Genomic DNA, 22,659 nt, shown 5'->3' on the forward strand with positions numbered 1-22,659 from the left:
AATAAAGATGGTTGGAGTTTTATTATTAAAATTGTCTCACTATATGTATCCAAGTGAATTTTAAACTCTAGGTCAATGGTAAGTGATAGATTTATTCAGTGTGGGTAGCAATATTTCAGAAAAGCAATAATGTCCAATGGAGTGGACAGTTTAAGAGATTAATGTACATGTCAATGGCAAGTGCATTAACTGACCACACTGTCTTAAAAATGCACTCTGAAATATACCCAGTAGCCTAGTTTCTCATCTATCATGTCACATTTCTCCATGAAGCGTTTTCTCTTCTAAAACCTCCCAGCACTGGCTACATTCTCTTTAATGTGCAATACACTTTTTCATCTAAATGCATAGACTACGTGCTATACATGAGATATATTCAATAGATATGCCAGAAAATAAGAACTTGTATGTTTTTATCTATTTTACTTCGGTAATATTTATTACCTTTATTGATATTTAATGTACAATACTACACTGTTAACAAAGTTGCGCAAATTATGCAATAACAGCAATGGATATAAAAACGACTAAATTCAAAAGTACTAGCCCACAGCCCAACTAACAGATAAGAGTTCATTTCAGAGTATCAACTTAAATTCTTGTTCAAAGTATCTCCATTGGTTTCATAACATGTCTGACTTGATGACATGGCCCTCTGCTGGCGGGCTTGTGAGTCACATCCAGCTTTCCTTCAGTATCTTGCACCCTGTGCAATCATGCTGGAACAGTGTTTCCTACCAGCGGATCTGGAACCTTGTACTCTGAATCCTGTTAGTTGTGCTAGAACCAAGTTTCTTACCAGCAGATCTTGAACCCTCCCTGTGTCCGTGCTGGCAGCTCTGCGACCCTGTGTATATGCCGACAGCCCTGGGACCATGTGTCCGAGCCGGCAGCCCTGGGACCCTGTGTCCGAGTCGGCAGCCCTGGGACCCTGTGTCCGAGCCGGCAGCCCTGGGACCCTGTGTCCCTGCCGTCAGCCCTGGGATCCTTTATTCCTGCCGGCAGCCCTGAGACCTTGTGTCTGTGCCGGCAGGCCTGGGACCCTGTGTCCATGCCAGCAGTCCTAGGACTCTGTGTCTGTGCCAGCAGCACTTCGTCCCTGTGTCCATAACAAAAAACATTTTGCTATTTTATTCATTTAAGTCTAGAAAGCTACTATTTTGAGAAGGCATATTTCACATTCCTGCTCCATAAATGTTATGGAATACTGATTGCAATATTAAGACTTTAGTACATTATTCTAATATTCTGTAGTTTCCCAAAAATTGTGATGCTTGAAACATATATAAATAAATGCTAATCTTACCATCTGGTCTATGATGCTTTTTACTAGCTAACAACTAAGGACACAACTCATTTGTGTCGTGGTTGCACTATTCAACGTCAGAGCAGTGCAGGGAGTGACAAATTCATGCAGCACGTGCACAATTCCTGAATCTGGCACACCCTACACACTCTACAGAAAAACGGCAGATGTTTTTAAATGTTTTTAGTAAATGTTAATGGGATATTTATCAGGGCCTCTACGCTATGTTTTATAATACTAGGTTATTGCTAGCACTTGCGATTATTTTCCAAAATCCTCCACCTTCACATCAATGGGGCATGAAAGGGCGTGAAGGGGGAGCACCCAGGTGCACCCAGCAGGAGTGGGCCAGCGTGGGGTGTTACTGTGCCCACGTTTGTGCCCTCACTGCGGCCGGCGAATTTTCACATGTGAAAATTTGGCGGCTGCATTTATTTCTACGCGTTGCAGGGCCCAGCGTAAAGATAGGTGCTGTGCAGGACCCCGCCAGTTACATTAAGAGGCCAGAGCCAAATGTTTTCTAACAACTTTCCAACTTTATTAACATTTCTCTGCAGGATATAACTGGTAGTAGCTCATTAATCTCTTTTCAGAAGTATGTTTCTTCCTTCCTCTGTGGTAGCTACTGATTGTTCCTTACTTAGCTTTCCTTTACATAGTTTCCCTAAAAAAGTAATGCATAAAATCTAACCTGGATACTTTGTGAAAAACCTGTTGTAAGAAAACTCTGTCCATACACCTACAAAAAATGATGATGTCATGCGAATCACACAGACCCTTAATCATACCTGAATACTTATATTATAGAAATCATATTACAAAAAACCAAATAGTTCTAGTTCAGCTGTCAGTCTTTTTGGTACCAATTTCTAAAACTTGTAGATATTTCTAGACTCTGCTGCAGGACCTATACAGGATATTCACCTGATGATAGATGCAGCATTATGCTAATCCAGTAAAACATTGAGACACTCTAGCCCTAAAGGAAGGCTACAAAAGCCCGATCAAATCCTTGACAGTGTGGTAATTCCCTTTGTGCTGGAATCTGTGGGGTTATTCCAGGGCATTTATATAGCGCTTAGGGTGTACAGGCAGTCCCTGGGTTACGTACAAGATAGGTTTTGTAGGCTTGTTCTGAAGTTGAATACCAAAAGAACCAGAGCGGCAAAAAACACTAATGTATAAAAAGTAATATTCTTTATTTAGAAGTAAATACATCAATTCAACATATATAACCCTCAAATGGGAAAAGAATATAAATGCAATGTATGGGGGACACAAGTAGCCCAAGATGAAAAAAAGGGGCAACAGGAGACCAATGGCTACCCCTATTTAGCCCAGAGTCCAAATAATGTAATTGATAATGACAGTAACGTGGTCAAAATATTTGATTCAAATAAATAGGGGAAAAGTGGCAATAGTGAGGATAAACCATGCACAACACTGGAGGTACCGTCCAGTGTTGAAAAAGTGTCAAATTACCATTGCACACTTACCCGAAAACATGGTGGACAGACGCTGGGCAGATCAGGGGAAAGCCAAAGGATACACCCCGACGCGCACAAATGCTTCGTCAGGAGGTGATGACATAGTGCTGCATCTAACATTTACCCGCGGCATCCCTGCATGTAGGCGCGCCCACCACGTGACAGGGTACATGACAGCTGTTTCGCGCAGCAGTGCTTCGTCTGACTTGCCCGTTCAACGTACCCTGTATATGTGTGAGTCCCTGCGTTCATCCCTCCCTCTGCATGTATTTTCACGCCATGTATCTCGTGAGTATCACTAATAAATCGGAATGAATTAAGGAAGAAACGTGGTGAGTGCCAATCTACTGTTTTTTTTTATTACCTCTTTAATGTGTGGAGGAAATATATTATCATTTTTTTTTCATATTTTTAGCTTTTTTTTAGGGGGTCTTTCACCATACCATAAAAACAACATGTTGCCTTTATTCTATGGACTAATTCTAATGGAAATCAGCTGTCTCAGATTTATTGTACAGATTGTTATGGACGCGGCAATATCAAATATGTGGGTTATTTTGTTATCCTGAGTACATATAAGAAATTTGTCTTCGTGGGAATACCCCTTTCATGGGGAAAATTGCATCACAACTATGGCTAGCGATTATGAAGTGGGTTTTTCACCCCACCAATCCTTCAGCTATTCATCTACCATACAATAGTGTAGTTGCAGAAACAAATGGATGGAGTATTATAATGGACATATAGATGCAACACCACTGCAGCTTGAAATTGTCATCATGGGTAACATAGATAACAGTATATGATAAACAATACCAATAGAAGTAAATAGGATACCCAAATGAGTACATAAATTTACAATAAAGTTAAATACTCAGTTTACAATAAACAATATATGTCTTTATTTAATCGGTCACCTCAAAAAACACGGTTAAAAACTACACATAAAAACCACAAAGGTGTGGCGGTGGTCTGAAATAACACAATACATAGTAAGTACACTTTAAGTATCCGACCAACATCAGTAAACACAATTAGGCTGTAACCAGTTCCATTACCCACCAGGGTGTAGTGTGTAGCCAAAACAGATTGTATGAGATAGTAACTCTGACCACCGCCACAGCACCCCGACGCGCGTTTCACCGTCGCTTCCTCTAGGGGGTGTGCTGTGGAATGGTCAGTGTCCCATATATATATCCCTCAACCCCAAATGAGTGGTACCTTAGGGCCAATCAAAAAGTGCAGTGTGCTTCTTGCCAGGATGATCAGCAGGTGTGCGAAGTAGCGCATCACCGCGGTCTCCATACACGCGTCAGGAGGCGGGGCCACACTCCGGAAGGCGTACAACGCGCATGCCCTGCGCGTCATCGTGAACCGGAAGTGCGGCGCCGCCATTGAGACCCGCGCATGCGCCGAAGTGATGCGCATGCCACCGCCATCTTGGATCAGGGCAAAGGTAAGGGAAATTGATCTAAAGTCATACTTGTATTGTTTTAATGAGTGTACCCAGTTTTGCGGGTCAAATACCACAATACCCTATTAGTAAACTCCAATCGTCAACTAACTGGGATAAATAAGTGCATTAAACATTGATAAATGAGAAACAATATTAATAATACTGGGTCATTGTTAGAAAGACAGTGAAAATGAGTGGAATGCATTAAAATATCCATTAGTTAATAAATATAATAAGCATAGACAAATAATAAATGATATTACTAATGCTGGGTCATTGAAATGAAAAGTGAAAGTGGATGGGAATAGATGGAAATATTAAAAATGTGCAAATATATGCAAGCCAGATCATACCTGTGAAGGCTATAGAAAGTGCATGTGCCTGTGGTTTTATTTGGTTATTAAAGTGCTGGTGCTTGTGCAAAGTATATAGACTATATAATTCAATGAGATCTGACTTTAAATCAGTGCATGTGTGCCGCAAGACAAACATCAATTGGACATTGATCAATCGAAATTTCCAACAGAGATTAGACCAAGATCCACCACATTCCCCCCCTGGTCAATCAGTCCAGAAGTCGAAATGTTTGTGAAGATGTCAGTGGCGGAATTACGCAAACTACCGCAACAACGGCATTTTGACAATTTGACTAGGGGCCAAAGACAAGCTCTACAAGAACTAGAGAAAATGAAACAAGTGGTCTTTAAACCTGCCGACAAAGGAGGTAATGTGGTGGTTTAGCCAATAGAAATGTATGAGGCGGAGGCGTTTAGACAACTAAAACAACAGGATTGTTATAAACAGCTAACGCATAACCCAACGGAGACATTCAGTAGGGAATTGACACATATACTGGATAGGGCTTTGGAAAATCATACTATACCACCACGAATCAGGAAGGGTCTGGAGGTAGAGTTCCCGATTATACCAACTTTATACTTTCTTCTGAAAGTGCATAAGAATGCTAGGGTACCCCCAGGCCGACCTATAGTATCTGGGTGCGGCAGTCTCTGTGAGCCGATTTGCCGGTTCACTGACTACTATTTGCGACCGTGTGTAGAGGAATTGCCCTCATACATCCGAGATTCTACGGATGTTTTGAAGCGCCTGGAGGGTGTAGTGATGGAACCAGACATGTTCCTAGTGTCGTGTGATGTGGAGGGATTATATACCTGCATTGGCCACGATTTGGGTATAAAGGCAGTAGAGTTCTTCTTAGGGATTCGTGATCTGGATGAGGATCTGGTTGAATTGATCTTAACATTGATGAGATTCATCCTGGATCACAATTATTTCCTTTTCAAGGAGAGATTTTACATGCAGACGAGGGGGACGGCCATGGGGGCCACTTGTGCCCCCTCGTATGCAAATCTCTTCCTTGGATATTGGGAAAGGAATGAGGTCCAGGAGGCTATGGACAGGGCATCGGGACAGGTCATCAGTTGGATGCGTTTCATCGACGATGTCCTGTTCATATGGCAAGGACCAAGGACGGGCTTGGACCAATTCCTGGATGATCTCAATTCCAATAACCTAAATATCAGGCTGACTAGTAACATCAGTCAGGAACATTTGGAATTTCTGGATATCCAAATCGATGTGGGACAGGGTGGACAACTGAGTACATTTGTCTACTGTAAAGAGACATCAGTTAATGCTTTACTTCGTGCCAATTCCTTCCATCCGGCTCACACGATACGTTCCATCCCTACAGGTCAGTTTTTGAGGGCCAGACGAATTTGTGACACTTACTCCAACTTTGAAGAAGAATCCACGATTTTGAGGGTTCGATTTAAACAGAGAGGCTATCGTGACTCGGATATACAGAGGGGATATCTACGGGCAAAAACATCAGATCGAAGATCCTTACTCACTCAACAGCCCAAAAGACCAAAAGAGAGTAAGGTAAGGATCATTACACCCTATAACTCCCAATGGAGGGAAATGAACTCTATCTTTGAGCGATTCTGGCCTATACTACAGTCCGACCCTGAAATCAAAAAACACATTTCTGAGACCCCACAAGTGGTCTCGAAACGTGCAGACACTATAGGGAATAGGTTGGTTAGCCACTATGCACCCCCCAAACCGAAAAATTACATTTTCGGATCAAAAGGCCCTAATTGGGGATCGTACCCCTGTGGACACTGCAGTGTATGCCCCCAAATGGTAAAAACTAGGATATTTCAAGACACTGAGGGTACACGCAATTTTAACATTGTACACTTTATAAATTGCAGCACCACGGGCGTGATCTATGTTGTGTGCTGCCCTTGCGGATTGAAGTACGTGGGGATGACCACACGGGAACTAAGAACACGTGTCCAGGAACACATGAAAGATATAAGATCGGCTGCCAAACTTCTTCCCACGGACCACGAACAAATTATGAAATTGAAACCCATACCCAAACATTTCTTGGAATGCCATGACTGCAGATGGCGGGACCTGCAGGTATATGGCATAGATAAAATCATCTTGGGAGGTTGCAGCGGCAACACTTTCAAGAAATTGGAAAGGATAGAACTAAAGTGGATAGTCAAATTGGCCACAACATCTCCTCATGGACTGAATGAAAAGCTCTCTTTCTCCCCATTTATATGAATCTGATTCTGAGTCATGTTTTTAATATTGTTCTTATGTGTTTAACTTGAGATATATTTGGTAATGGTTGGGTGTCTCTATTGCTCTCTTAGTGCTTGTTACATTAGTGTGCGTTATCGTGGATTAGGTCTGTATTGCAAGGTGTTATTTCATGTCAGCTGTTGCGGGTATAGGATGTTCTTTGGGTCCCCCCTCGTTATTTCCAATTTTCCTGGTATGGGAAGCCCTCTCAAGATCTGTGTATTGGATGAGGTCTATCCTCCATATCACATATTTTTACTTAAACCCAGTTTATTACTCAAGGCCTCTTGTGTTTGAAATGTAATAGGGATATATCTATGCGCATGGTCCATTTACCAGTACATTGGACCAAACAGTAGTCTTATGGCTTGTCATTAATTTTATTTATCTCTTTTTACTACCAATCGGCGTTTTGCCGTTTGGGTCATTGTTTATTATTATATATTTTTTATGCGGGTGCACATCACCAATAGGTGATACGTACTAATTTGCACATCACTTTTTCTTGTTTTGCACAATTTGACATTATGCTCTCTTTTTTTACAGCACATTGCACTTTTCATATCGTCCTATTGATGTATGTCCAATTGATGTTTGTCTTGCGGCACACATGCACTGATTTAAAGTCAGATCTCATTGAATTATATAGTCTATATACTTTGCACAAGCACCAGCACTTTAATAACCAAATAAAACCACAGGCACATGCACTTTCTATAGCCTTCACAGGTATGATCTGGCTTGCATATATTTGCACATTTTTAATATTTCCATCTATTCCCATCCACTTTCACTTTTCATTTCAATGACCCAGCATTAGTAATATCATTTATTATTTGTCTATGCTTATTATATTTATTAACTAATGGATATTTTAATGCATTCCACTCATTTTCACTGTCTTTCTAACAATGACCCAGTATTATTAATATTGTTTCTCATTTATCAATGTTTAATGCACTTATTTATCCCAGTTAGTTGACGATTGGAGTTTACTAATAGGGTATTGTGGTATTTGACCCGCAAAACTGGGTACACTCATTAAAACAATACAAGTATGACTTTAGATCAATTTCCCTTACCTTTGCCCTGATCCAAGATGGCGGTGGCATGCGCATCACTTCGGCGCATGCGCGGGTCTCAATGGCGGCGCCGCACTTCTGGTTCACGATGACGCGCAGGGCATGCGCGTTGTACGCCTTCCGGAGTGTGGCCCCGCCTCCTGACGCGTGTATGGAGACCGCGGTGATGCGCTACTTCGCACACCTGCTGATCATCCTGGCAAGAAGCACACTGCACTTTTTGATTGGCCCTAAGGTACCACTCATTTGGGGTTGAGGGATATATATATGGGACACTGACCATTCCACAGCACACCCCCTAGAGGAAGCGACGGCGAAACGCGTGTCGGGGTGCTGTGGTGGTGGTCAGAGTTACTATCTCATACAATCTGTTTTGGCTACACACTACACCCTGGTGGGTAATGGAACTGGTTACAGCCTAATTGTGTTTACTGATGTTGGCCGGATACTTAAAGTGTACTTACTATGTATTGTGTTATTTCAGACCACCGCCACACCTTTGTGGTTTTTATGTGTAATTTTTAACCGTGTTTTTTGTGGTGAACGATTAAATAAAGACATATATTGTTTATTGTAAACTGAGTATTTAACTTTATTGTAAATTTATGTACTCATTTGGGTATCCTATTTACTTCTATTGGTATTGTTTGTGTTTGATTAGTAGTAGGAGTTGGATATTAGGTATTGGGTTATCTTTTCTTGGTATTCATCATCAACAGTATATGATAACTCACTATCATTAAATGCTTTTATAGCCTTGTATGATAAATAGGGCCTGGGGGAGGGAGGCCTTATACTACTCAAATCCCCCACTTTTCACCAGCCTCAGTTTAATTAGCCTAATGGAGCTAGCAGAGTGTTACATGGCTCGGTAGGGGGCCGAGCTTCACAGCATTTCCTCAGCCGCATCGTTATCAAAGACTGGAGTTGATTTTCCCTCCAATTTTCAGACAGGAGACAAAGAGCCATAAAACTCATAAGACCAACATGTTGATTATGGACAGTTATGGAGTTATGGTCCATCTCAGCCCAAGGCCAAATCAATTTTTGGAACCTGTGTTCCCGTAGTATCATTTTGATATATCTATTTAGGCTCTACCCTTGGGTCCAGAGATACAAATATCTCTGGATAGGACCATAGCAAATGGGTCAGGTTTGGTTTCAATGTAATCCAGAGATTCAACCGGATCCAATGATACCAGAACCATGACCCTATGACTAAAAAGCTATAGCTTCTCCAAAGTTCCGGATGTGATACCAGAAAGGAGGGACCCATGAACCCTCCTGGGGGTGGACAGAGGTGTGTCTGCACCTGATATAATCAGACACCTCTGAATGTGCCTTGTCTTTTTGTCTGGGATCCCATTTAACATCAAGTGCAGGAAAAGATAGTCCATACTCGAGGTGTGGACTATCTGGTTCCATTAGGCACATACACAAGGTAACTAACTTACTGAACTGCTGATACTTGTGGTGCTACCTTTGTATTTTGGTACTCTGCAAACTGTATATATTGAAATTGTATATATTATTTAGTCTAGTGTGCCCTTAAGGCAATTAAATATTAAACTTTATCTGGATCCACGAATCACACATTCGAATCCGGTGGGCTATGCCCTTTCAGTGCTAGACCATGACGTCCAGAGTCATGTGATCTGCACCATCATGGGTATATACATGTGTGCTTGACTTAATAAAGAGAGCTTCTTATTTCATGAACACTTCTGAGTTTGTGATTAATTAGCCAAACACCTGTATTATTAATAATACAGTCAAGTAATTTGGAACCTTTAATCAATAAAGGGGTCCGTTTTGGGACTGACCTTATTAGCCTCAATTATATCAAATGTATCAACATCCTGCATATGTTAGTGGCTACAAATACAATATAAAAACACATTATTTGTGCTAAGTAAAAGTATAAGCAAAGGAGCCATTATGTGAGAGTGCATTTACATGTATATTTGTAATTATTATTGTTAGTATAATATTTATAAAAAAAACGCTATCCCTATGGCCTGCTACTACAAATATTACAGATGTGACTAAGGATTTTGAATGTTTTTATAGATACAGTATGAAAGCTAACAACAGAAGAAGGAAAAAAAGAAGACTGGGAATATAATTATCAACATAATTATTTATCCCCTATCTGACAGACAATTCACAACTCTTGACAGTTGAAACAATAACAAATTATTCAATTACAATACCTGTGTGGTACTTTCTAAGCAGGTTCTATGACGAATGTGCACACTAGAAGGGGGTGTTATGGAAATAGGTTTTAGAATGTAGATATCTGTATATATCTCATGTCGAAAGCTAAACCATTACTTTTCAGATTTTATAAATCTAATGGCTATTTCATGGAACTTCCTCAAACAATTAAAACATAGGGGGAGATAAACTAAAACTGTGTAAAAGATATACATGGATGCAATACTGTAGCAGATTTTGTAAATATATCATTTGACCTCATTCACATTTTCAAGATTACACCCTTTTCCCAATGAGGTCTTTGCAAAGAAATTAGTTCATACTTTGTGTTGTGATCTATTTTTTTTCTTTATTTTTTTAAGAAGAAAATTCCAAAACATGGATTATAAATTATATGTCAATATATGAATATACACTCATTTCATATATCCTAAAAAGAGGAAACAGGCAAAAACAAAAGGTAAAGAAGAGGAAAAGAAAATTAAAAAAGCAAAAAGAAGAGAAAAGAAGAGATACAAAACAAAGGAAAAAAAGGGTGTCCTAGACTACCACAATACCTAATATAAAATACTAATACTTTTTGCAATACTTTTATATAGGCAGGCCAAAATTTCCACTTTTCTTAAAAGTTATCTACCTTTAAAACACCTTGCTGCACATAATTTATTCTATCTTTTAAATTTCATTGACTCCACATATAACATCCCAAATCGTGGGACTGAGGATGGATTTCTAGTTTTTAATAATCGTGGCCCTGGCTACTTAACAGATCTTATTTAGCAGCCACAATTCTCTGTGATCTTCCATTAGGTCACTAGGAAATAGATTTAATAATTGTTGTGCTGTAATTAGTGGGCTGAACCAGTTCGATAAACCCCTTATTAACTAAAGAACCTCCTTCCAAAATGTTCTTATTTTGGGACAGTATAACCATATATGTGAAAGATTTGCTGGTTGACCACACTCTCGCCAGCACAAACGCGAGTAGGTTTGGAACATCTTTGCCAGTCTACTGGGAGTGGCAAACCATTTTGTAAGCAGTTTAACCACGTCGCGGTCGGGTCGCGCTGCATGGAGAGGGCTCACGGGCTGAGCCCTCTCCATAGCCGGTAAGTCTTTGCTGCATATTGCTAGCATCAATCGCGGGTGTTTTCACAGCGATGGCTGCCGGCAGCCTCAAAAAGATAGCAGCGCATGAGCGCCGCCATCTTACCTGGGATCACCGCTCGCCGTGACGTCATCGGGGGGCGGCGATCTGTCTCCATGGTAGCCTCGGGTCTAGCCTTAATTTTTTTCCAACCATGATAAGTTTAGGCCAGTCAAAAACAGTCCTGAATGGATCCAACAATAATCCAATATACATTGTTTAGATATTTAGTATATTTAGTATATTTAGTGACCGGAGCTCACAGTTAATCCATCGATCTTCTGTTCCGATATACGAGACTTCTTTTGGTTGATAAAGATATTCCGTCCAAAGAACTCATTGGGAATAAGACACCATTCAGACACAAAACCGCTGCAGTTTCTTTCTCCTCAAATCTCCTCCATAGCTCAGCTTGATATACAGAAAAGACAAAGCATAGACTGTTTCAATTGGTTTAAAACTCTTATTTTTGGTTCTACTCACATAAAATAAGACAAAAATGTTATAAATCAATCCACAAGGACGCAGTCATTGCCCGTCCTCGTCCTTACTAGCGTCCTCATGGATTGATTTATTACATGCGCATTTTTATCTTTTTTTATGTGAGTAGATCTGAAGAACTGTAGACAGGTAGATTCCCTGTCTAAACAATGGATTCCTTTTGTTTTTGCCGATTTTGGCGTATTTATTGTTCAAGTGGTTTCAAACATAGGTTGAAAATTAAAAGGGAAGGTTGTCAGCTCTAGCTCCTTTTTCTGTGAATTACTGGGGTAAAGTAATATTATTTAAAAATGTAGTGATATCGCTATTTCTTGGTTGTTTGGCTGCATTATTTTCTTTTAAATTATACAGTTTAGAATAAATTAGAACTCACTAAACACATCCAACTTTTTTTGTGGACTAAATATTTCATGCCCATTTTGATTTTTGATTTTTTTTATTCCACTATTTATTTTCTGTTTATAAATTTTATGGCATGATATTTTACGTGATTTAAGGTTAAGAGTCAATTTTGTAGTGTTGCATTTCCTAAGATTATCAGCATAGTCTTTCAATAATAAAACTTGAAGCTGTTGACATATCTCCACTAATAGACTGAACACTGCATTATCGTGTGTCTGCTTATAAAATTCCTCCAGAATTCTTAATCTCTTTAGTAGATCATTTCTCATCGTATTTTCTTCCCTAAATTTTCTAGTCACTTAAATACTGTAAAACCTTATATTTACCATTTGATGTATACACTACACAAAGGCAATACATTCTACATTATTTACATTACTTTTAAAAAACTGTTTATTTTTGTCTTTAGTATTTCTTGTAATTTCACTGGAGCATGGTCATAACAGACTATAAGGGGGGGGGGGTATATTTCCTTTCATTGCTATGTACATATCTTCATATATCATGAAGCTCCTGTTCCAGAAGTATTTTTTATTCCTGTACATCAATTTTGAAGTTGACTAGTTGTGTCAATATTGGGGGACATCACAGTATTAACATTCCAGCCATATATTAATCTCCCCTTTTTACTTTTTATGGCCTTTGTCGATAATTAACAAATCTATTCTGACCTCTTTGGTGGCATAAATATTTAGTATTGTTAACTCACCACTCTCTACTATGATTTTGCAAAGCAAAATAAAAAGTCTGCCATGTATATCAACCTCTAAATCCATAAGCTTAAAATCTAAAAAAATGTTTTACTGCTATAAAACCCCCATATTTTTTACTCTATTATTAATGCTGTGATAAATATTAGGGTATTGCGAATCTTTAAATAAATGTGTGTCTTTTTGTAGGAGGTGAGTTTCTTGTAACAGAACTATATCACCTCCATACCTCTTAATACCATACAGAATGACACTTCTGCTGGGAATTAAGCCTGCAGATATTTATACTTAAAAGATTGACAAGACCCATAAGCTTATCAATATAGACTACCAAGACATGAATGGAATATTTTACAACAATCAGTCAATTTAGGCAGAATCAGAATTTTTTGTATTAGGGAGGCACGGTGACTCAGTGGTTAGCATTACAGCCATACAGTGTTTGGGGCCTGGGTTCAAGTCCCAGGATCCATATCTGCAAAGAGTTTGTATGTTCTCTCCTTGTTTGCTTGAGTTTCCTCCAGGTCCTCCGGTTTCCTCACTCACTCCAAAACATACTGGTTGGTTGATCAGATTGTGAGCCCCATTGGGGACAGGGACCGGTTTGGCGAGCTCTGTGCAGCGCTGTGTAATCTGTGTGTGCGCTACATAAATAAAGCACAATTTATTAATACATTTTTAGAAGCCTGGACCTATTCACAATACTTTGTTTATCACGTTTAAAAGGTGTGGGAACATCAAAGACATAGTGGTCCACAGCCATCTTGACAGAACCCCTGACAGAAAAAGGAACATGGCTCCCTAAGAAACCAAAGGAGACATTTAGATGTGGGGGTTTTAAAGCCTGTAAGTACATCCTGTTGGGTAAATCCTGTCAGAGTACAAGTACAGGAAAAGTCTTTTGGATACGAGATTTTGCTAACTGGTATCATTTATTTGATGACTTGTGTGTGTGGACAAACCATCTGTGATCATGTGAATGATACCAAAAACAGTGAAGATGCGACCTAAAACATATATGGCAGTACCCTGCTGGGTATCACAGGGTTCTACAGCTCCAAATCATAGAGATAGTGGAGCGCTTCCCTAGGGGAGGAGATTTCTCCCGAAAGATCGTGCCATGTGAATCGAGATGGATATTCACGTTAAGAACCTCACAAACTGAGGGACTAAATGAACATCTAGTATTTATCTTTTTCATCTAGGGTATCCCTAGTATATAGGGATGTGGTATTCAAACTATTGTGATCACTTGCCTTACATGGCACTGCAAAGTAATATTAATACATAAACTATGTCTGATATGTCTGACGATGCATGTATTTTGGTGTTCCATTTCCTTTTTCTCTTCATTCCCCTCCTCTATGATGCTAGTGTGACACTGGCTATTTGTCACTTCTCCCTCTCCGGATTCTTCCCAGTGCATTATTGAGATTGCTCTCACTGAGTTTTAGTAGATACTTATCATTCATTATCCGCGTCACGTGGACGTATGGAGGCAGGGCCTGCCTTTAAATAGTTGGGTTGAGACTTGGGCAGGGCTCTCGTGGTTGGATGAACAGGTTTTTGCTCACAGTATGCTGTACAAAGCAATGAAGATGTCTGAGTGAAAACACATTGGTGATACACTTCTCTGATGGGTGGAGTTTAGGTATTAAGTAGCCATGTGTACATCTGGGATGCAGGGCCATACTAGAGCCGGTGTCCTACTTAGTGAGTTAGCATGGTGTAATAATGAAGGAGTTAGAGAGCTAGCGCTACAGTGTGTAATGCATTGACTCAAAGCAAGTACACTGAACCGTGAAACTGCTACCTAGAGAGCTAGCACAGTCTTGAATTGTACAAGGTAGATGGTTAGCGCTAGTGTTTGGAGCCGTTCCAGACAGATACACTGTATTTTGAAGTTAATAACACAGACAGGCGGTATCGTGACATAACACACAAAGAGTCTGAGCTAGCCACTTCAAACAGTTAGGCTCCTCTGATGAACTGTTGTATTTATTGACAGCAGGGAAAAGTGTTAGGTGTTACGAGGGTTGTGTATATTGGGGTGTGCACAATGCAAACATCCTGATTTACATAGTTACATTACCTTGGAGTTTCTTTTTAACTAAAGCCTTCTTACATGTATACCGCTCTATTGTTGCACTCTATGTGATGGACCCTTTGGGGCTCATTTACTAAGGGTCCGAACAACGCACTTTCAGCGGGTTCCCTTAATATTTCTGTTTTGTGCCGAATTGCCCCGGGATTTTGGCGCACGCGATCGGGTTGTGGCGCATCCACTCCTGGTTTTGGCTTTCAATCCTGAAGCTTTTCATTCCTTCTGACAGATGAAATGAAGGGGAAAAGCAAATATAGGGGCAACATCATAGAGTGGTGTAGGGTGAAAACAGTATTATGGAAATCACAGAGTGTTCCAGGGAGACAGCGGTCAAGTGGCAGAAGCATAAGTAGGCCACAGAGTGAAGGGCCAGCTGTGCTGGCTTCATGCGACACGAATTAGGAAGCATGCCGTCGGATGATTCAAATGATTCGGATTGAACATTGGCATTTAACATTAAAATTATGTTAAAGGTGCAACACAAAAAAGATGGTGAACTCTGTTGGACCTGAGCGGAGAAGCGACACATGATTTCAGGCACACAATCTTTATAGATGGACAATGCACTTTCTGTGACCGGGTAAGTAAATGTGCCCCATTGTGTCTGGCATGTCATCTGGTTTTTGACATGGAAAGTTTCAGTGGTAGTGTTGGATCATAACACGTTGATGAAACAGCATAGGAAAAGTGGTTGGCCACATCTTTAAACCATTGGTTTGTTGTTTTCCTCATTATTGGTCCCGTGTTGTTTGATCTGGCTTGGGGTTAGGATGGTTTTGAGGGTGGCCACCCTTCTGAAGGTTACATGAGGGTTCTTGGGGCTTATTCAGAGTTGTGCCTGTATCTCAGCACATAATGTTAGTACCTATCCACATCAATTGATATCCCTGTTACGTAAAGGATAATCTTGCGCTAAGCAGCGCTACTTTCTTTCTGTTTATTTTTCTTTTTGAGCATCTAGTTTGAGTATTCTATTGGCATGGTATACCCCTTACTTCTGAAAAAAGTGATCATACATTGTTCTCTATTTGTAATTTCCAGTGTATCAACCATACTAACTACATAACTATATATCTCACACTTCTTTTGCACCGGTCATAAAAGACTCAAAAGAATTTGGTGCAGATCATGCACCAAATGATGTTATCTCTGCTGTGTTACCTTGACTTTTCTATGACATTTTAATTCCCAAAAATCCTTTACATGATGCGTACCTTTTTATGTAAGGACCACCCATCATAAAGATCATTTTTGCAAGTCACTTCATCTCAATTAATCATCCTTGCAATTAATATTTTCTGTACATCTTGTCAGTAGAAATGTACCTACCATACTCTTCTCCATTTTATCAAGTAGTCATAAAACAAATCTTCTTATAATATAATTTCATAGAATATAGAAACAATCAAAAATTAATTGGGGAATAAAATGTCCGCAGTAAGTGGTAATTAGTGTTGAATCACAGAAAGTTATTAACCGAATTTATAGTTCAATAATAATCATCAGCTAAAATCATAGTGACTTATTAACTAACTAAATGTGATACTTTCTGTACATTAGTGTACACTGTAATTCTTAAGATTCTTTTGCTTTTATTGTACTGGAATGCAGAGACCTTTGCATCAGACTTAGACATTTTTATTTCATCACAATTTTTTTAAAATTATTTCTAAGCATTTAGATAATGCTCAGCGAAAAATTTTACATTTCTTGTACTCGTATCTATATGGAAAAGTAATTATTAAAGAATCTTTTTTTACCACCATACCACTATTGATCTTTCCATTCTTTTTTCTTTTGAACTTAAAGAAAGCCATGTTTCTAAGGACTGGTGCGCGCTGTGATTCTATTACACCTCTTCAGCGTACATCTGGCTGCTGTGTGATGCCATCAGCAACCCATGATTGTTTATGTGGGTCCTGTTGGTGGGACCAGTGGGAGTACCATTCCTCTGAAACCTTGTTGTCACGATCAGAGGTAGTCGATCCTCTGTACCACCGCGGGCGATGACATAAGCCGACACCTGGGACCGGAGTCTAAGTGGTACCTGGTTTTCACCAGAGCCCGACCCAAAGCAGATTGGAATCGTTGTGGCTTGGTGCCACAAGGTCATTCCTCGTGCGACTTTGCCGGAGGTGGCGGCCAAGGCATAGTGCAGAATCAAGAGGCAAACTCGGGTTGGAATTTATTAGGGCAGGGAGCTGGGCAGCGCCAATTAGCGGCACGCTGGCCCTTTAAATTTTACAGAGTCGACGCGCAACCCCTAGGACAGGGAAGCGTGCGCGCTGTAGTGCGGCCACTGGAGCCGGGACAGGTGAGACCAGACGCTGGGGGACACGGAGGTACAAGGGTGCATCTGCGACCTAGGAAATGGGTCGCAGGGGCACGGCTGACAGTCGTGCACACTGCAGTTCATGTTTGACAGTGGTGTAGGGCTTAAACACCCAGGATCGTAATTTGATGAGTACAACTGTGAAGTTAGAGCAGCACTGTGAAGGAGGGGACCAGGGTCCCATTGTGGGTGCAAGCCTCCGCTGACCGGACTCAAAGTAAGCAAACGACTGCCAAAGGAAATAAAAAGAGATGAGGCAGCACACCTAAATGACCAATATGGCGACCTTAAGGGGTTAACTTGTTAATTAAACCTGATAACTCTAACTTTAGTGTTAGTGTCAGTACCTATCGAGCAAACCACGCAACCACAACCAGGCTTGGCGCTAGCTGTCAGACTAGGTAAGTGGTGGCGAACTCACCCTGTGATGTCCCTGCAGGCTAAGGCCCTGCCTAAATCAGATAAACCGCCCTGGTAAGGGCGAACTCACTATCAGGAAACCAAACTGACAGTCCCTGAGTGACCCTACAAGATGAAGGGGAAAACTACTTTGTCTGGCAGCTGCTGGATGGTGGAGCGGACAGGTAACCAGAATACAGATATAGACCAGTGTTCACACTGGCAACAGAAACCGACACGAGACAGACAGGAAGGTGGGGTCACAGTGGGAGATAAACGACACTGAGGGACAAACAACAGATACAGACAAGCAAGCGAAGTCAAACAAACCGGGTCAAAACCAAGATGGCGACAAAGGTACAGATTTGTATAGCAAATAGAATGGTCAGAAGGCAAAGCAGAAGTCAATACACAGAATAGCAAGAAATGCAATGGCAACAGCACTAGATACACAGATAGACTGCAATAACCAGCACCAAATGAAGGGGCAGAGCAGAATATAAGGAAGTAATGGACTCTACCTCCAGCACTGACTGGCTCAGCCGTCCATCACTCAAACCGCACACCCAGCTTTCCCAGGATCAAAAATGCAGCTGTCAATCACAGGCAGCACTGGGTGCGGTTTTCCAGCAAGAAGCCTGAAACCTGATCTCATCAGTCCAATTTGTGAGTCCTATATAAAGGACAGACACTTTTCTGTGTTAACTAAATAAGTTAATGCACCTTAAGTCATATTAACCAGGGCTACATCTGTAATCTCTTTTAGAAGAACATTTATCTTCCTGGTTCCCTTATATGTAGAATATTTTAGAATTCCAATTTAAGATACAAACAGGATTCAATAGTCTGACATCATCACAGGATACTCTTTCCAGGAATATGGGCACTTTTCTTTCCATGGTTTATGTTTTCAAAAATCTTGTAAAATAACCATCTTCCCTTAAAGATTTAAGTTAGATTTGACAGGTTTACAAGAACTGTGATAAATGAGAGAGTGCTATATGATAATGAACTGAAACTTATTTGCTACTTGAAATCTGGCAACTAATGTAAATTCTCATACAGTTTGTCCACTGTTGTAATTACAGCAACTTTCTAACGTCATCAATCTTAAACATCAAACTTAGATTTTCAAGTTATTTTTCTCAGAAACCAGTGAAGCAAAAGCACAAGCACAACCACACTTGGCAAAAGATGTAAGGCTGGGTAAGTGGTGGTGAACTAGGCTACCAACTGCCTAAAGCAAATAAGCCACCCTAAAGAGGAACCTAAGTAATGGACCCTTCGAGACCCTGTAAGGTGACAGGTGTTAGCTGCTGGATGGTGGAGCGGACAGATAGAAAGAAGTCAGAGATAGACTGGTATTCTACACTGATAACTAACATTTTTATGAATTTATTTGTTTATTTTTTATATCTGTTCTAGGGTAAGGGTTGATTTGATTTTTATTTTTTTATTTTCCCTTTTTCTACTTTTAAGACCCCAATGGTATTTTAACCATAGAGGGTCTGATTGTTCCTTCCATATACTGCAATACCACAGTATTACTGTAAATGGAAAATTTGCTATGGATCTATGACAAGTGTGCCTCCAGATTTGTTGTGTATTTTGTGGAAAATAAAGGAGCCAGCTCTCTGGTAGCAGTGAAATATACCAGAGTTAACTGCTACAGTCCCCATCCTAGTGCTGGCCCTGTGTTAGGTAGCACCCAGGAGGCAAACGTCTCTCCACAGAAGTCAGTCAGGGAGTAGGAGGATCCCAGAGACCCAAAGAGCGTTCAGCCAACCAGGAAAATTCACAGTGGAATACATAACCATTAGAAGGTGTTTCATGTTCATAAGAAGGTTTCCAAACTATCATAATTCTGTATTTGGAGAGTGTGAAGCTCTTTTCCATTGTCCATGCACACTTAACTAAATGCTAAAAATCTAAAGGGTAAGTCTAATTTAATAATATCTTAATTCCCCACATCTGTATAGACCGAGACAATATTTACAGAAAAGCAGAGGTGTATATTGGAGAAAATACTTGATTTGAAAAATAACACAAACTATTAAATACCCAAAACTATATAGAACCCAACTATCCCCAACACCAAGATATGGCTACAAATATAACAGTTTAAGCGATATGTGGAGTCACAAACATAGATAAGATAATGCATGTCATACCATGTATAAAACAATGATATGAGGCCCTTCAGCAATATAATACAACTGATAGTCCCAGTAGTAAGATGGAAGGGTAGAGTGTGCAATTAAATAGAACAAAGGAGCCACTAATACATGCACTAAGATTTAGTAACACCTTGTACTAAGTCAAAAGTAAATTACAGCGTAATATGAGCCATCGGATGGGCAGAGGATAGAGACCCGCGTATCGCCTGTCAGACAGGTTTCCTAACTTAGGACCTATTAAGTCTTACTGTCTCAGATATTTATGAGTGAGAGATGTGAAAGATGTTGCTACACCATGGCCACTGGGGATGCCGGAAACACACCCTTCACAACCCTAGACCTTCACAGATGCTGGAAATAATCAGTCTACTACATCAAACTGAAAAAGCTCCTTCACATTCCACAGAAGGCAGTATGAAACTTTCCAATACACAAAGCTGATGCTGGGAGCTCCTGCCTTTCAGGAGCTCCACATAGAAACATGCGTTGGTGTTATAATAGAGAACTTATCTTTCAGATTGCATGGAGCTTGTGCTACACAACTGGAGATACAGGCAGTTGAAGATGGATCATGTACATATGACTTTAGAGGTGCTAGTAATTAATGATTATTTTCATTTATTGACTTAGATAATGCAATTTCCTAATACATTTTCATTTAAAAGTTAACACTATTACAAAATATCCTATGGACAATGAGTAATATTAGGATAGGCATTCTTTGCACTGTATATATTAGGTTGCACTGCTGTTAACTGAATGCCAGACATGAAATGATGAAGGGTGTAAATGTGTGTGTGAGGGTTACATGTCCAACCTTATGTTTAGTTTAACTGAGGTACTTTGTGGATGAATTTCACATAGATGATTGGTCCATGGACTCTACAATGCAAGCCAGGGGTTACCAAATGGTAAATTATTCTTATGACACTTAATTTAGCAGCAATACAATAGAGTTATATAACAGAACTTGATTTTCCATTAGATAACCATATAATAAAAAAAATAAAAAAGCAAGCTTGTCAGTGGGGAAAGACCTAACTACAGCTCTGGCCTCCCTGACTGCACTGTTCTCCAGCTGTCAGATCAGTACTGTGTGTGAGTAACAACTGCCACTGGTCATGTATGTAGATGCATGCAGATGGAGGGCAGCTCATAGGCTAGGACTGGAGTGGCTGCCTTAATTGCTGTCTATTATGTCCTAAGGTAGGCCTTGTCCACCCCTGTGCTCCGTGTGCCCCATATAAAAGGTGCACCAAAAAAGAGGTGCAGTCTGTCGGAGCTGTGCAGAGAGCTCCAGATTCATGAAGAATAGGCACCAGAATTCCTGAATATGGCGTCCTCTGCACACTACACTGGAAAACAGCATATAGTCCTTTTTGTACTGTTCTTAGTAAATGTGCCCCAATGTCCTTTTTTAGAGGAGTCGGGCTAGTTCTGTTGCATGGACAGCACAGTTTGATGCAGTCTTTGAGTGTCAAGGTTGATCTGGTGGACACCATGTAAACTCCACCAACTTGTCTCGTGAAGGTAGTGAGAGAAAACTAAACCTGTCTCTGCGGTGTCAGGATTGAACATCTGAACATCATGACTTGAAGCAAGAGAAGGGCAGAAGACCCAGAACTGCAGACAGGGCTTATTTCTAGCTTTGGTCTGTGTTTACAATTCACGGAAACCAGCCAACAATTGTTGCAGACATAATGTAAATACTATATAGTTAACCCTTACAGGTCATACAGCAGGACATACTGGATTCCACCTTGGTGGTAATGTCACATCATAAGTTGGGCAGAGCAATTGATTCAATGTAGTAAAATATAGTGGCAAAGCTCTAAATTGGAATGGCAATGCAGCTTTTCTAAGGGGATGGAGTAGTACTTCTACACCTGTTTCAGTGTTGGCCAGTAAAATGAATATCTGATCAGTCCCTACTGGGTCCACTTAGCATGAACACCAAGTCAATTTAGAAATGTCCTAACTAGAGACATTATATGGGGTAATGTCTCTCGTTCCTTGTCTGATATAGTAAGTTTAGTCGTAGTAAGTTTATATGTGGATCCTCTTTATGTTGAGGGTAGGTGTCTAAGAACTACAGTATAGCCTATTGACCTATTTACACATTGTGTACTTATCAGGTCATGTGCCTAGGCTCCTGTTTTCCCTCCTGATTCATCTGGTGATCTGTTCACGTAGATAAGAGTGCCTCTGCTGTACGCTGTGTCCCCATGATACCTGTGTCATCCTGGGCATTGAACTGGAATGCCCAAAATTTTATTAAATCTTATCTATTATCAAACTGATAGCATTATAATGTATATATGTATATATATATATATATATATATATATATATATATATATACATACACACACATATATGTTCTGCACTCATCCAAATGTGTAATCTACAATAGTTTAGGCAGTCCCCGGGTTACATACAAGATAGGTTCCTTGGGTTTGTACTTAAATTAAATTTGTATGTAAGTCAGAACTGTTTTATAATTGTATCTCCAATAGGTGGGGGGGGGGGGCGCCGTGGCTGTGCTAGTCACAGATTAAAATTTGTGCAGCCGCTAGTTCCTTACAGCTTTGAGCTGTATCAGAGCTGTCCTCCAATAAAGATGAAAGCCAAGACAGAGCAGGAAGTGATTCGCACTGACACCTCCTCCTCTATCACTCTTTGCAGCGGAGAAAATGAGATGAGTATATACATTC

The 22,659-nt window shown here is 40.2% G+C and overlaps 1 long non-coding RNA gene across 1 annotated transcript in view; it reads right to left on the minus strand.

Annotated features, from left to right (window-relative positions):
* Positions 1–11,517: 11,517 nt before the first annotated feature.
* Positions 11,518–22,659, minus strand: part of LOC140128950 (uncharacterized) — a 157,846-nt gene continuing 146,704 nt past the window's right edge. The window contains exon 4 of the long non-coding RNA XR_011855209.1: positions 11,518–11,731. This is a non-coding gene — a long non-coding RNA (uncharacterized lncRNA). The remainder of the gene's footprint in view (positions 11,732–22,659) is intronic.

This window comes from Engystomops pustulosus, chromosome 4 (genome assembly GCF_040894005.1).
Source record: "Engystomops pustulosus chromosome 4, aEngPut4.maternal, whole genome shotgun sequence".
Taxonomy (NCBI): domain Eukaryota; kingdom Metazoa; phylum Chordata; class Amphibia; order Anura; family Leptodactylidae; genus Engystomops; species Engystomops pustulosus.